General features: G+C 41.9%; 1 pseudogene; it reads right to left on the minus strand.

Moving 5' to 3' along the window:
• Positions 1 to 916: 916 nt before the first annotated feature.
• LOC139541070 (mRNA (2'-O-methyladenosine-N(6)-)-methyltransferase-like) lies at positions 917 to 16,356 on the minus strand (annotated as a pseudogene).
• Positions 16,357 to 16,545: the final 189 nt, after the last annotated feature.

The following is a 16,545-nucleotide window of genomic DNA, read 5'->3' on the forward strand; positions in this document are numbered from 1 at the left end:
TTTGGCCGGGCAGGCAGCTCTAGGAAGAGCTTTGGTGGTTCCAAACTTCTTCCATTTAAGAATGATGGAGGCCAGGGTTCTTGGGGACCTTCAATGCTGCAGTTTTTGGTACCCTTCCACAGATCTGTTCCTCAACACAATCCTGTCTCGGCGCTCTACGGACAATTCCTTCGACCTCATGGCTTGTTTTGTTTTGCTCTGACATGCACTGTCAACTGTGGGACCTTATATAGACAGGTGTGTGCCTTTCCAAATCATGTCCAATCAATTGAATTTACCACAGGTGGACTCCAATCAAGTTGTAGAAAAATCTCAAAGATGATCAATGGAACCAGGATGCACCTGAGCTCAATTTTAAGCATCTTACCATATTTTCATAAGTATTTTCTATTATTATATATTTTTTTAAATATATATATATATGTTTGCAAAAATGTCAAAACCTGTTTTCACATTGTCATTATGGGATATTGTGTGTAGAACGATTTTATTTAACTAGGCAAGTCAGTTAAGAACAAATTCTTATTTACAATGACGGCCTGCCAAACCCTAACGACGCTGGACCAATTGTGCGCCACCATATGGGACTCCCAATCACGGCTGGTTGTGATAGAGCCAGGAATCGAACCAGGGTCTGTAGTGACGCCTCTAGCACTGAGATGCAGTGCCTTAGACTGCTGTACCACTCGGAAGGAAAACCATTAATTTAATCAGTTTTAGAATAAGGCTGTAACAAACAAAATGTGGAAAAAGTAAAGGGGTCTGAATACTTTCCAAATGCACTGTAAGAGGAATGGAAAAACTATGGCAAAATGTATCTAATATTTTATAGTCTGTGAGAGCTGTTCAAATTATGGTTCAAAGCCCAAAACATGTGGTGTCAGAAGATAAGTAAGCATCTTGAAGAGAGCCTGAAAACTTACTACGGTGTTCTAGTTTATTAGAGATCCAAATAACATACATGGTTTGACACATTTTACTGGGAGCAAATGTGATTCGGCTCATCTCTATGCTGGTTCCAATGGAGATCATGTCACAACATTGATAATTTACTCAGAGGGAACTAGGAAAATGAATGACTTCAGCATTTACATTCTCCTGATTCTTGCCCATAGGAATCACATTGAGAAAAACATTTATGGTATTAGATGCTCTACAGACAATAAATGACCATAAGGGTAAACCTATAGGGATAAATTAATGTATTCATACTCATCCTTTATGTAAAAAGTCTATGAACTGATTAAAGAATACAAATATATTTCTTATGATTTAAGGTGTCAGAAATGTCATGCAAAATAAATTCCAAACATAAAATATGCTCTTACCAGAACAAAAAAAAGAGAATTATAAAAATAAAAATAAAGTAGTAATTTTGCTGGTTACACCTTAAGCATTACTAATGCAATCATACACACGTCTACTTTTACATACAATATATATTTATTTTAATAACACTTGTTTAGTTTAAAACAATTTATATGTAATAAACTGTATAATACATAAATACTTAAATTATGTTAAATTAACTCAAATAAAAAAAATATGGATAAACAGACAGCACAATTATTATTTTTGCTATCAGAGTTCAATACAACTGTGTAGCAGAGAAAAATAACATACTTCATACCAATTTTCTGTATAATATCTACTTTGTTTTGCTGGAGACAGAAACATACTAGGATCAGGGTATGTGACTGTTGCTCGACGCTCAAATGACGAAAAATGAATGGCTAGAGTTTGTCTCCAGGTTCTTGGGCACGATGCCAGACTTACTGCAGTAAGTATTATGTTCAAAGAGCAAGACAACCATCATACATTTGCAACAGCATAAACAGAACCTTGCCTTAACCTCCAGCCCCATGCCTAATTACTTCTCTATAAAAACCAAAATCCTAAGTATATACAAATGGGGCAAAGGCAAGTGAAGAGTTCTAGTAAGAAACTTATGCCTAAAACCATTGTACAAGCATTCAGGCTATAGATAAGAATATATGCGGAGATGGCATAGTAGTGCGTGAGGATCATAGTTTACAAGGACAGAGACAATTAGTCATATAATGAGGAATTGTATAATAAACATTTATCTTATTTTTTATACATTTATTCTCTCGGCTAGATGACTGAGGCCGAGGTGAGTCGCTTTGGCTGCATCCCTAATGGCATCGCTTTGGCAGCATCCCTAATGGCACCGTATTCCCTATATAGTGCACTACTTTTGACCAGAGCCCTATAAGCCCTAGTCGAAAGTAGTGCACTACATAGGGAAGATAGTGCCATGTGGGACGCATCTGAGACCTTCTGTTTTGCCATTTAAAAATGTACATTCATTGTGCTGCCCAGTGATGCGTTCTAATGTCATACTGGTGTAAACATATAAAAATATAAAAATTGAGATTGGAGGGATTAAAAACAACATAACTATTCTATGTTTCCATGCCATACCACGCACTACAATGTGAAAATAACGCAACCAGGTTGAACACAATCACAGAATTTCCCAAAATTATGTTTAACGAGGGTATAATTTACATCAGGTATTATTTCATTTAGTACTTTACCATATTTTAGAGACGTGGATAGGGTTATAAGCAACAAGCCAGTTCAACAAATGTTGTCAGTTGTTTTGGATTTACACACAGCGCAGGGGGAAAGGCATAGTAATTCAGCTGTTGCTCGAGCCAATGCTTAACATATTGCCATTGTAAGATGTATTAATGGCCTGTATTTGCATTTATTGATAATTATTTTTTACAAAATTCCTCTAACTGCAGATATGGAAATGGTGTATCGACTTGGCCGATATGGAACTACTACTCTGTGGTATGTGTGACCTGCATAAAAATAGTCCACAAAGAAATGCAATGTCTTCAAAGCCATCAATCTCTCTCGTTCAGTACTCTGAGAGTTTCCCAAACTCGATCCTGGGGCACACCCTGGGTACCCGTTTTGGTTTTTCCCCTAGAACTACACAGCTGATTTAAAACATCCAACTCATCATCATGATTTGATTATTTGAATCACTGTGTACTGCTAGGGCAAAAACCGAGCTTGGGAAACCCTGCTCTAACTTACTGATGGCTGTCCTATGTACAATGATTGCCTCTAAACTATTTGTAGGCTTAAGGGGGTTAGAAACATAGCTGCCTTATCACCCAATGACACATCTCCCTTCTGTACCTATTAAGTGATAGAGAGGATTTGGACAAACAAAACAAAAAACTTTTCCAAGGACTCACTTTTCAATTCCACACGTCAAAACCGACAACCAAGTCCTGCTGTCCGGGAGCAGATCAAAATGTATGTTCCAAATGGCACCCTATTCTCAGGGTGCCATTTTGGACGCACTCTATGGCAAAAGGTCAATGAACAAGGAATAGAATTACCCAATAATTACTGACAATGACAGCAACATTGATGGAAAAATAAATCCTAGTAAACCGTTACCACTAGCTACATTGATAAAAAGCAACGAGAGATACTATAGTAAATAACGACCAGAATCATAAAAACCTAGTAGAACTAATATTAAATAGTCGAGGCAGAGAAAGTAAGCCTATTTTAGGGGAGAGGCCCTCCTTCGTAGGCTACCCAAGCGCCCGAGTAGTCCAGGGCCAAATCCTCACCCCACACTCTCTCAGCACCAGTTGTAGGGTCCCCATCCCCAAAACGCACATTACTCTCACCCATGTCCCCTCCCCGGCTTTTAAAGGCTGGCTGCCTCGGAAGGTGGTGTAGTATTTTCCAGAGGACTACAAGAACTACTGCTGTTTTCCTGGCTAGCGCGTGATGTGTCCAAACTGGCCGATCGCTTAGGTGCCGTCTTGGCGGCAGTAGAGTCTTTGTTGCCCGACACCCCCGCACTGGCTGGAGAGGGCATAGTGGGCGCAGAGGAGGTGGAGGAGGGAACTGGGGAGCAAAATGCTCGCTGGGAGACCTGGTAGGCTGCCAGCAGCTCCTGGATGCGCTCCGGCGTGGGCTCCCACTTGGTGAAGCCGGCGTCATTCTGCAGGAAGATGACCACCGTGCCGTGAACTGCCTTGTAGTACATCTCCTCCCTGAGAGAGGAAGTGAGAAAGATATTTAAACTCCCTTCATACAGTGCAATTAGACTGCAACTATGCTAGTGTCCTATTCAGGGTGCATCCGGGAGAGTCCTTTTCGAAAGGGTACTTGGGCAGTTCCAAGTATAAAATGTGACTCATTTACCCAGCACAGGACAAAGATTTAAGATCAAAGGCCTGATTACCTGCATGTCCACCAATGTTGTTTACATGTTGAAATGTCCCCGCGGTCTGTCTTACATAGGGAAAACCCGTCGAAGCCTTAAGACCCGGATCAGTCAGCACTGCAGCAATATACGGACAGGTGAGACAAAAAATCTGGTTGATTTAAAAATATATATATATAAGTTGGACATCGTATTAGTTCTGAGATACATTGGAATAGAAATGGTGACGATGTCACGCACGGGAGGGAAAATAGAGGAAACTTCTTCAAAGGGCGTGCTAATTGAATAATGTTACACACACACACTCAAAAGTTGACACCTCATTAAAGGGTTTTCTTTATTTTTACATTGTAAAATAATAGTGAAGACATCAACACTGTGACATAACACATCATGTAGTAAAAAAAAAAAAGTGTTAAGGTTCTTCAAAGTAGCCACCCTTTGCCTTGATGACAGCTTTACACACTCTTGGCATGCTCTCAACCAGCTTCATGAGGAATGCTTTTCCAACAGTCTTGAAGGAGTTCCCATATGCTGAACACTTGTTGGCTGCTTTTCCTTCACTCTGCGGTCCAACTCATCCCAAACCATATCAATTGGGTTGAGGTCGGGTGATTGTGAAGGCCAGGTCATCTTATGCAACACTCCATCACTCTCCTTGGTCAAATAGCCTTTACACAGCCTGGGGATGTGTTTTGGGATACTGTCCTGTTGAAAAACCAAATGATAGTCCCTCTAAGCGCAAACCAGATGGGATGGCGTATCGCTGCAGAATGGTGTGGTAGCCATGCTGGTTAAGTGTGCTTTACATTCGAAATAAAATCACAGACAGTGTCACCAGCAAAGCACTCCCACACCACCTCCTCCATGCTTCAAGGTGGGAACCACACATGTAGAAATCATCCGTTCACCCACTCTGCGTCTCACAAGGACACAGTGGTTGGAACCAAAAATCTCACATTTGGACAGACCAAAAGGAGATTTCCACCATTCTAATGTCCATTGCTCTTGTTTCTTGGCCCAAATAAGTATCTTCTTATTATTGGTGTCCTTTAGTAGTGGTTTCTTTGCAGCAATTCAACCATTAAGGCCTGATTCATGCAGTCTCCTCTGACCAGTTGATGTTGAGATGTGTCTGTTACTTGAACTCTGTGAAGCATTTATTTGGACTGCAATCTGAGGCTGGTAACGCTAATGAACTTATCCTTTGCAGCAGAGGTAATGCTGGGTCTTCATTTCCTGTGGCGGTCCTCATGAGCACCAGTTTCATCATAGCGCTTGATGGTTGTTGCAACTGCATTTGAAGAAACTTTCAAATTTCTTGACATTTTCCAGATTGACTGACCTTCATGTCTTAAAGTACTAATGGATTGTTGTTTCTCTTCGCTTATTTGAGTTGTTCTTGCCATAATACGGACTTGGCCTTTTACCTGTATACCACCCCTACCTTGTCAAAACACAACTGATTGGCTCAAATGCATTAAGGAGGAACTTTGAACAAGGCACACCTGTTAATGGAAATGGATTCCAGGTGACTACCTCATGAAGCTGGTTGAGGGAATGCCAAGAGTGTGCAAAGTTGTAATCAAGGTAAAGGGTGGCTACTTTGAAGAATGTCAAATATTAAATATATTTTGATTTGTTTGACATTTTTTGGTTACTACAGGATTCCATATCTGTTATTTCATCGTGTTAATGTCTTCACTATTATTCTACAATGTCAAAAATAGTACCAATAAATAGACACCCTGGAATGAGTAGGTGTCCAAACTTTTTCCTGGTACTGTGTGTGTGTGTGTGTGTGTGTGTGTGTGTGTGTGTGTGTGTGTGTGTGTGTGTGTGTGTGTGTGTGTGTGTGTGTGTGTGTGTGTGTGTGTGTGTGTGTGTGTGTGTGTATTTCCAGCAAACTTATCATGTGCAAATATTTGTATGAACATGACAAGATTCAACAACAGACATAAACTGAACAAGTTACACATACATATGACTGACAGAAATGGAATAATGTGTCCCTGTAACAGTCAGTATCGGGTGTGGCCACCAGCTGCATTAAGTACTGCAGTGCATCTCCTCCTCATGGACTGCACCATATTGGCCAATTCTTGCTGTGAGATGTTACCCTATTCTTCCACCAAGGCACCTGCAAGTTCCCGGACATTTCTGGGGGGAATGGCCCTAGCCCTCACCCTCCGATCCAACAGGTCCCAGACGTGCTCAATGGGATTGAGATCCGAGCTCTTTGCTGCCATGGCTCACATTCCTGTCTTGCAGGAAATCACGCACAGAACTTGCAATATGGATGGTGGCATTGTCATGCTGGAAGGTCATGTCAGGATGAGCCTGCAGGGAGGGTACCACATGAGGGAGGAGGATGTCTTCCCTGTAACGCACAGCGTTGAGATTGCCTGCAATGACAACAAGCTCAGTCCGATGATGCTGTGACATGACGGACCCTCCACCTCCAAATCGATCCTGCTCCAGAGTACAGGTCTTGGTGTAACGCTCATTCCTTCGACGATAAACACAAATCCGACCATCACCCCTGGTGAGACAAAACCGCGACTCGTCAGTGAAGAGCACTTTTGGCCAGTCCTGTCTGGTCCAGCGACGGTGGTTTTGTGCCCATAAGCAACATTGTTGCCGGTGATGTCTGGTGAGGACCTGCCTTACAACAGGCCTACAAGCCCTCAGTCCAGCGTCTCTCAGCCTATTGCGGACAGTCTGAGCACTGATGGAGGGATTTTGAGTTCCTGGTGTAACTCGGGCAGTTGTTCAGTCTGCTTTCCAACCGACACCAGGTGTGGAATTTTTTTAGATACTTACCCAGAAAGACTCACAGCTGTAAATCGCTGCCAAAGGTGATTCTAACATGCATTGACTCAGGGGTATGAATACTTATGTAAATGAGATATTTCTGTATATATATTTATTTTTTATTTTTCCCCCACTAAATTGGCAAAATCTTCCTAAAACATGTTTTCCCTTTGTCATTATGGGTTATTGTGTGTAGATGGGTCAGCATTTTTTATTTATTTAATCCATTTGGATTTCAGGCTATAGCAACAAAATGTAAAGAGGTATGAGCACATTCTGAAGGCACTGACTGTTTAAAGCAAAACTATCGCTGATGGTGAAACTAAACAATCAAACTAAAATCTATTGTGAGCCCCGTTCAGCAGGTTTAGCTAGATGAGAGTTGAGTCTCCGGTAATTTACCTATATTCCGGTAAAACAAGATATTCAACATCGCATAGATAACAATAACCTAGCAAATTACATAGGTTGTCACTCAACTAATAAAACCTAATATCAAGGAAGCCATTTTAGCATTTGAATGCTGAAGGTGCCGCGCAGATGTGAAAGATCAGGAACAGGGGCATTCCTCATGTTAGCCAGCGTGCAAAGCCGGGCACAGTGCCCAGTTTGACTAGTCTACTGATATTGCCTGGGGTTGTTTAGCATGCAAAATTAATTGTAAATTAATGACTGTCAATGCAGTTCGATACTGGAGGAGGACGTATCAGTTTTCAGAAAAGATTAAAGGTATTTTCGGAGGGTAAAAAAATGGAAAATGAACCAAAAAAATGTAGTGAACAGGCGATTCGTAATGTTTTAATCATTTTTCTGACAGGCGAATACTACATTTGGATCAGTTTGGGGTCCGCGGACCAATGCACTTGTATAGGTGAATCGTTACAAAGCTATAGATTATACTTTCATATTCACCCCCTGCATTTTTAAAAATATCATTTCACAGAGACCGTGGGTGGGGCTAAATGGATGGCGTCTAGCCTAGTGTGCAGTCTAAGGCGATTTAGCTAGCTAGCACGTCTCACCCGTGATGTTGCAGTCCTTCAGCAGGGTCTGGTGGGCCTGGCGAATACGTCGCACGTACTCTACTGAGATGTGGTAGATCTTTGTACAAATTCCCTCCACAGAGTCTTTGGCTACTGCCGTTACATGGGGACCACACTGTTTCCGCAAGAGCTCCAGACGATCCTGAGGGAAAAACTTGTTTTAGGATCCGCTTTTCAACAGATACATGTCAGTGTACTTTCCATTGAGGTGAATTTATACAGCAATGGATACTTTTTTTTTGCCACAAACATACAGTTCACCACACTTCTAAACCACACAATCTACTACTCAACTACACATGAGTACACACACACACAAACTCTACTCCTTGACCACACACACACACACATACCATGTAGTCTTCTTTACTGGCTGAGTGGTCTCTCAGTAGCCAGTTCATGGTGTCCTCCGCATTCCATTTCACAACCTTCCGGCTGTCTGGTGTGGCGTTCCTAACAGGACATAAAACACACCGGTCATTCTCCAAGCAAGACAAAGCATTTCAAACCAAAGAGACACTCAACGAGCCCAATCAATCTCCCATTTAAATGCTTTCTTTTTCTCTTCAGTTTTTCTCCAATCTATCCAAGCTGCCACTCAGTCAAGACAGTTGGAGAAAGAGAAGGGACGGTTTTGGTTTAGCATTAGAGTGCAAACCCAGAAGCTGCGGGTTTCTGCTTCAGGTCTATAAAAGCTTTCTATGTAGGATGCCGAAATACTGAGACATTGTGTTGCTTTTTATGTTATGAGCTGAATCTTGCAGTCAAAGCGGTGGTCTTAAAAAATGCTGAGCCATCACTTGAGTTATATAACTTATCGGCCATATAGAGTACATTCTAAATTGTCAAGGGGCTTTATGTAGCGGTGTGCCAGAACATATTAGTGGCTCGAATTCTTCAAGACAGCTTCTATAACGTCATACTTGGGAGCGACATCAAAGAATATCAGGCCATATAAAAAGGGAATTTGTAAAAAATGTATTCTAGTGTGCCAGAAACACCTACCTTGAGTCAATAATTTTCTTGGCAGCTTCAGCGTATTTGAATAAGAGCTTCCGGGCCTCCTCTTTGTACTTGATGCGGGACAACCTGGTATAAGAAATGACAAAATAGTAGTAAATGAAAAAGTGTTGAGAGGAGCCACTGTTGTCCAAATTAACCATAAATTGAATGAATTGCTAAGACGACATTTCACATGCAACAAAATTGCACCAGACTGACGCACTCATTTTTCACTAGCTCCTTGTGCAACATCAGACAACGTAATTTACTGTATTGAATCAAGCCATACAGACGTTAATTAAAGAATATAGTATAATTGGTATGTACAGGTCTTCTTTCAAATATTATATTTGACATCTTTCAAATACATTGAGCGTTTGATTGAGCCAGCATGGTGTGTCCAATGGGCGGGGTTTGCAGTTGTGGGTCTATTCCATTGGTTCCTTTGCGCCAGGAAAGATCAATCAAGCACAGATTTGAAGCCAGGACTGGTACAGATTCCCTTTCCCACTGACCTGATGGGGATGTCGTTCATGACCTCTCTGAACATGGACCGGGAGATGATGGGGTCACAATCGCTGGGCAGTAGGGGGCCAGCGGTTGAAAGACTCCCGTGGGGGCTCGATACCTATTAGAGAGGGGGAAAGGCCATTTATCATCAAGGTTGACGTCAGCCGAGTATAGGAACACCGGAGTTGTGTTCACCAGGGCATAAATTAGGGAAAACATTTGAATCGTAAAATGAAAATGAGCGTTGCTTATTGGAAAAGTTCAGCTAGTCCCTTCATTTCAGTCCGTTGTCTTCTGTTTGGTGCCTAATAATATATATACAGTGGGGAGAACAAGTATTTGATAGACTGCCGATTTTGCAGGTTTTCCTACTTACAAAGCATGTAGAGGTCTGTAATTTTTATCATAGGTACACTTCAACTGTGAGAGACGGAATCTAAAACAAAAATCCAGAAAATCACATTGTATGATTTTTAAGTAATTCATTTGCATTTTATTGCATGACATAAGTATTTGATCACCTACCAACCAGTAAGAATTCCTGTTAGTTTTTCTTTAAGAAGCCCTCCTGTTCTCCACTCATTACCTGTATTAACTGCACCTGTTTGAACTCGTTACCTGTATAAAAGACACCTGTCCACACACTCAATCAAACAGACTCCAACCTCTCCACAATGGCCAAGACCAGAGAGCTGTGTAAGGACATCAGGGATAAAATTGTAGACCTGCACAAGGCTGGGATGGGCTACAGGACAATAGGCAAGCAGCTTGGTGAGAAGGCAACAACTGTTGGCGCAATTATTAGAAAATAGAAGAAAATAGAAGAAGTTCAAGATGATGGTCAATCACCCTCGGTCTGGGGCTCCATGCAAGATCTCACCTCGTGGGGCATCAATGATCATGAGGAAGGTGAGGGATCAGCCCAGAACTACACGGCAGGACCTGGTCAATGACCTGAAGAGAGCTGGGACCACAGTCTCAAAGAAAACCATTAGTAACACACTACGCCGTCATGGATTAAAATCCTGCAGCGCACACAAGGTCCCCCTGCTCAAGCAGGCGCATGTCCAGGCCCGTCTGAAGTTTGCCAATGACCATCTGGATGATCCAGAGGAGGAATGGGAGAAGGTCATGTGGTCTGATGATTCAAAAATAGAGCTTTTTGGTCTAAACTCCACTCGCCGTGTTTGGAGGAAGAAGAAGGATGAGTACAACCCCAAGAACACCATCCCAACCGTGAAGCATGGAGGTGGAAACATCATTCTTTGGGGATGCTTTTCTGCAAAGGGGACAGGACGACTGCACCGTATTGAGGGGAGGATGGATGGGGCCATGTATTGCGAGATCTTAGCCAACAACCTCCTTCCCTCAGTAAGAGCATTGATGATGGGTCGTGGCTGGGTCTTCCAGCATGACAACGACCCGAAACACACAGCCAGGGCAACTAAGGAGTGGCTCCGTAAGAAGTATCTCAAGGTCCTGGAGTGGCCTAGCCAGTCTCCAGACCTGAACCCAATAGAAAATCTTTGGAGGGAGCTGAAAGTCCGTATTGCCCAGCGACAGCCCCGAAACCTGAAGGATCTGGAGAAGGTCTGTATGGAGGAGTGGGCCAAAATCCCTGCTGCAGTGTGTGCAAACCTGGTCAAGAACTACAGGAAACGTATGATCTCTGTAATTGCAAACAAAGGATTCTGTACCAAATATTAAGTTCTGCTTTTCTGATGTATCAAATACTTATGTCATGCAATAAAATGCTAATTAATTACTTAAAAATCATACAATGTGATTTTCGGGATTTTTGTTTTAGATTCCGTCTCTCACAGTTGAAGTGTACCTATGATAAAAATTACAGACCTCTACATGCTTTGTAAGTAGGAAAATCTGCAAAATCAGCAGTGTATCAAATACTTGTTCTCCCCACTGTATATATTTTTTTAATGTAACCTTTATTTAACTAGGCAATTCAGTTTAAGAACAAATTATTATTTACATTAACAGCCTACTACTAATGAACGTGACCCTGGGCTGGAGTAAAAATCTGCTCACCCTATGGCACTCCAGGACCAGGGGTGGTGAGTGACAACAATGGCTTAAAAAAATGTTGAGCGTTGTTAAAAAAAAATATGACACCTTAGAACTGTTTTCAGACAGACACCTCAAGCTCATCTAGAAAGCAAACATCTGACAGCATAATGGGGAGGCACCTTGAAAAGTAAGTCATTAAAAAAGGTAAGAAAAGCAATAATTTTCATTTAAAGCAAAGTTTGACTTGACAACACCAGTTGTGTGGGTAATTTACCTTCTCGTTGGTAGCAGAGCTCTTGGTAGTGCTGCCGTAGCTTGGTGGTGAGCTGGGCGCGTTGGAGCTCAATCTCCGGGTGGGGAGGTAGATGGTTGGCGGGGGCTCGCTCTCTGATCACTGCGTTTGTCTGAATGTACAGGTCCCAGTATATTCTACAACAGCAACAATGACAGACATACTCAGTATTCATATCCCTAAAATAAATTAACTCACAACAAATTTCAATAGAAAGTTAGCAAAAATAGATAAGATCTTGCTTACTACCATGGAAAGATAAATACCTGTCTATTTGTAGAAAAATCACCCTGATTAATTATTTAGTCATATGCCAGTTTACCCATTTTATGGCCCTGCCTATGCCAAATAATTAGTTTATAAAATGATATGAGCAGAAATACATTTTCCTTTATTAGGAACGGCAAGCCAGACAAAATTAAACGTGCTTATTTATATAATGAATGAGTTCGGGGGGGGCAAAAATTATTAAATATTCAAGAATTAAACCTCTTACTAAAAGCATCAGTCATACAAAAGTTATACTTAAACCAAAACTAGTTCTCCAGTAGATTAGTAAGAAAAGCTCACCCATTGTTCAAAAAATTGCCGTTATAAGGGAAATAAAGGAAATCCAGATTACAACCTCTCACTTTCAGTCAATTGATAATGGAACCATTTTCAAAATATCGCCCTTTCTAAAAACAAGCCATACAAAGCTGGTTGCAATTCCAGTTTCATCCCGAGAAAAGACAGAACAAGTAACAAATATTAAGGTTAAACTCAAACATACAAATTGATTAAAACATTTTTTTTATTCAATTATATTATGAATAGGAAAGGCGGAGTTGTCACGTGTAGTTAACAAAAATATATGGAAATGTTTGCTCTATCCGAAATTACAACTGACTGCAGCCTTACCTAACATATACATACAGTTGAAGTCAGAAATGTACATACACCAAATACATTTAAACTCAGTGTTTCACAATTCCTGACATTTAATCCTCGTAAAAATTCCCTGTCTTAGGTCAGTTAGGATCACCACTTAATTTTAAGAATGTGAAATGTAAGAATAATAGCAGAGAGAATTATTTATTTCAGCATTTATTTATTTCATCACATTCCCAGTGGGTCAGAACCTTACATACACTCAATTAGTATTTGGTAGCATTGCCTTTAAATTGTTTAACTTTGGTCAAACATTTCAGGTAGCCTTCCACAAGCTTCCCACAATAAGTAGGGTGAATTTTGGCCCATTCCTCCTGACAGAGCTGCTGTAACTGAGTCAGGTTTGTAGGCCTCCTTGCTCGCACACTGTTTTTCAGTTCTGCCCACAAATGTTCTATGGGATTGAGATCAGGGCTTTGTGATGGCCACTCCAATACCTTGACTTTGTTGGCCTTAAGCCATTTTGACACAACTTTGGAAGTATGCTTGGGGTCATTGTCCATTTGGAAGACCCATTTGCGACCAAGCTTTAACTTCCTGACTGATGTCTTGAAATGTTGCTCAATATATCCACATACATTTCTTTTCTCATGATGCTATCTATTTTGTGAAGTGCACCAGTCCCTCCTGTGCAGTTGCAAACCATAGTCTGACTTTTTTATGGCGGTTTTGGAGCAGTGGCTTCTTCCTTGCTGAGCGGCCTTTCAGGTTATGTTGATATAGGACTCGCTTTACTGTGGATAGATATACTTTTGTACCTGTTTCCTCCAGCATCTTCACAAAGTCCTTTGCTGTTGTTCTTAGATACACACAATCTAAAGTAAAGGAATTAGAATATGTTAAATATTTGAACAAGCAATGTCAGAGCGGCATAGACTAAGATACAGTAGAATAGGATAGAATACAGTATATACATATGAGATGAGTAATGCAAAATATGTAAACATTATTAAAGTGACTAGTGTTCCATTATTAAAGTGGCCAGTGATTTCAAGTCTATGTATATAGGGCAGCAGCCTCTGATGTGCTATTTAACAGTCTGGCCTTGCAATAGAGACTGCAAACAGCTCTCGATCCCAGCTTTGATGCACATGTACTGACCTCACCTTCTGGATGATAGCGGGGTGAACAGACAGTGGCTTGGGTGGTTGTTGTCCTTGATGATCTTTTTGGCCTTCCTGTGACATCGGGTGCTGTAGGTGTCCTGGGGGGCAGGTAGTTTGTCCCCGATGATACGTTGGGCAGACCGCACAGGGTGATTCTGGAGAGTCCTGTGGTTGTGGGCGGTGCAGTTGCCGTACCAGGCGGTGATACAGCCAGACAGGATGCTCTCACCTGCATCTGTAAAAGTTTGTGAGGGTTTTAGGTGACAAGCCAAATTACTTCAGCCTCCTGAGGTTGAAGAGTCGCTGATGCGCTTTCTTCACCACACTACCTGTGTGGGTGGACCATTTCAGTTTGTCAGTGATGTGTACCTTCAGGGGGGGGGGTCCACAATCATCTCCTTTGTATGTTGACGTTGAGTGAGAGGTTATATTCCTGGCAACACACTCCCAGGGCCCTCACCTCCTCCCTGTAGGCGGTCTCGTCATTGTTGGTAATCAGGCCGGAGTACATGAGGGGGCTGAGCACGCATCCTTAAGGGGCCCCAGTGTTGAGGATCAGCAAAGTGGATGTGTTTCTGTTCCTAACTCACCACCTGGGGGCGGCCAGTCAGGAATTCCAGAACCCAGTTTCACAGGGCGGGGTTCAGACCCAGGGACTCAAGCTTAATGATGAGCTTGGAGGGTACTATGGTGTTGAATGCTGAGCTTTTTTTTTGCAAAAACGATGCATGGCCATCATATTTCTGTTCAGGCCTATCATAGAAAGAATGTAGCCAGTTACATTTCTTAATGAAGATATATGAAAGCTATGCAAGATGAAAATCTGGATACCGTCCAACCCTAACTGAAAGTATAGGAAGCGGGGTTTTTTTTCTCACCGTGACCGGTAATCAGAGTTAACCCAACTTTTTATTTTCCCACTACATCACTGGCTACAGGTAGGCTTATTTGAAGTTCATGGTAATAGGCCTACACATTGCAGCCTAGTCTAGTAAAAGTTGACCATCCCGTTTTCCCCGGGACAGTTTCATCCCCATTTCTGGCTACCAAAAAGGTAACTTTTTCAGGAAGATGTATCAATTAATGTAGGCCTAATCAATAGCAACCGGTGAATGTCATTAGGCACACTTTTTGGTGTTTTGTAACAGATGTCTATTTCCATTCATCAAATGGCACGAGTATACATGCATTGCACTGTTTGGATTATTTTGGAGTGGAAGAACATGCACAGGTAGCCTACGCTTTGAAGCTGTTTGTCTGACAATCAGATGAAAGCATCATGACTGGTGGTGTTCATGACACATTAAAAGGCAATACATTTTTACCATTTTTACCAGTCTTTATTATTATGTCCATAAAAAATGTGTTATGTCACGGTGTAATTCGCACTGACTGTAGTGTACTATAGGCTACACAAATATTTATAGAAACACAAGCAGATCAGCATATTATGCTACAGCAGTTGTGACAAAACTACTTCCTCAGGTAGTGTTCTACATAACAAAGGGCAAGTTTTTCTTCCTAGCCCTGTAATAAAAATCATGGTCAATGTAGAATCACCATCGAAATAGCTTTTAACCCAGGACTACTAAACTTTGAGAGGCAGATTAGCTTTTTTCGTCATGAATCTTGTTCTGGAGGGAGCTCTGCAGAGTGGTCACTAGCTGGCACAGCCACAAAGTCATACGATCTGACTTTAAACCTAACAACACTGCTAACCCTAATGCCTAAACTTAAATTAAAACAAAACTGTTGGTTTTCATGAATTTTTACATTATAGCCAATTTTGACATTGCAGTTGGCCCATCAAGCGGGGGAAAACTTTTTTTTGTGCTCAGTTCTGCCTTAAGGACAACACTCATCCCAATAATCGGCAACCTGCGTCCGAGAAACCGTAGCAAAAACTGGCAAATGAGCTGTTGGGATGAAGATCTGAGTCCATACACCATGGTAGTAGTCATTTTAATTTGCATTTTAATCAGTTGAAATTATACACTTGTATAATTTTGCGGCATTGACTGTAAGAAACGTGTCCTGCTCAATGACTCACCTTGGGCCTCTTGAAGCTGTTAAGACCACCCTGGGCGGCCTCCTCCGACAGGCGTCTCTTGCGCTGCCCGTTGCCCACGCCGGCGTCACCTGCCCCCTCCACCGAGGCAGCATTCAAACCCAGCGGGTCGGACTACAAAGACGGGATCAAACAGGGCAGCTGGTTGGCGCCGCTAGAAAACCGCTGGAGAAGAGTGATGTTGATAAGGTTCAGACTAAGTTCCATCAAGAGACAGTTACTGGAAAAAAGAGCACGCGAGGTACTAAGAACGTTTATTTTTCCCTCTGTCCCACATCAAGAAGCTATAACCATTTTGCACTCACAATGACATCATGCTGCCCCAGGACTGGCATCTCCCACATCCACTGATTGGTGAAGCGGTTGAACCAGTAGGGCCGAGTCGCCCTATCGCTCCGGCATTTCGACCAGCCGGCCTAGACGAGCTCGTCTGCACGGGAAAGGTGTCAGAAAGGTCAAATCTATCTCCAGTCTGGTTCTTCTCACTTGTAAGTAGCAAGTCAAACATAGACAAAGCCAGTATC

This window comes from Salvelinus alpinus, chromosome 2, assembly GCF_045679555.1.
Source record: "Salvelinus alpinus chromosome 2, SLU_Salpinus.1, whole genome shotgun sequence".
Classification (NCBI taxonomy): Eukaryota; Metazoa; Chordata; class Actinopteri; order Salmoniformes; family Salmonidae; genus Salvelinus; species Salvelinus alpinus.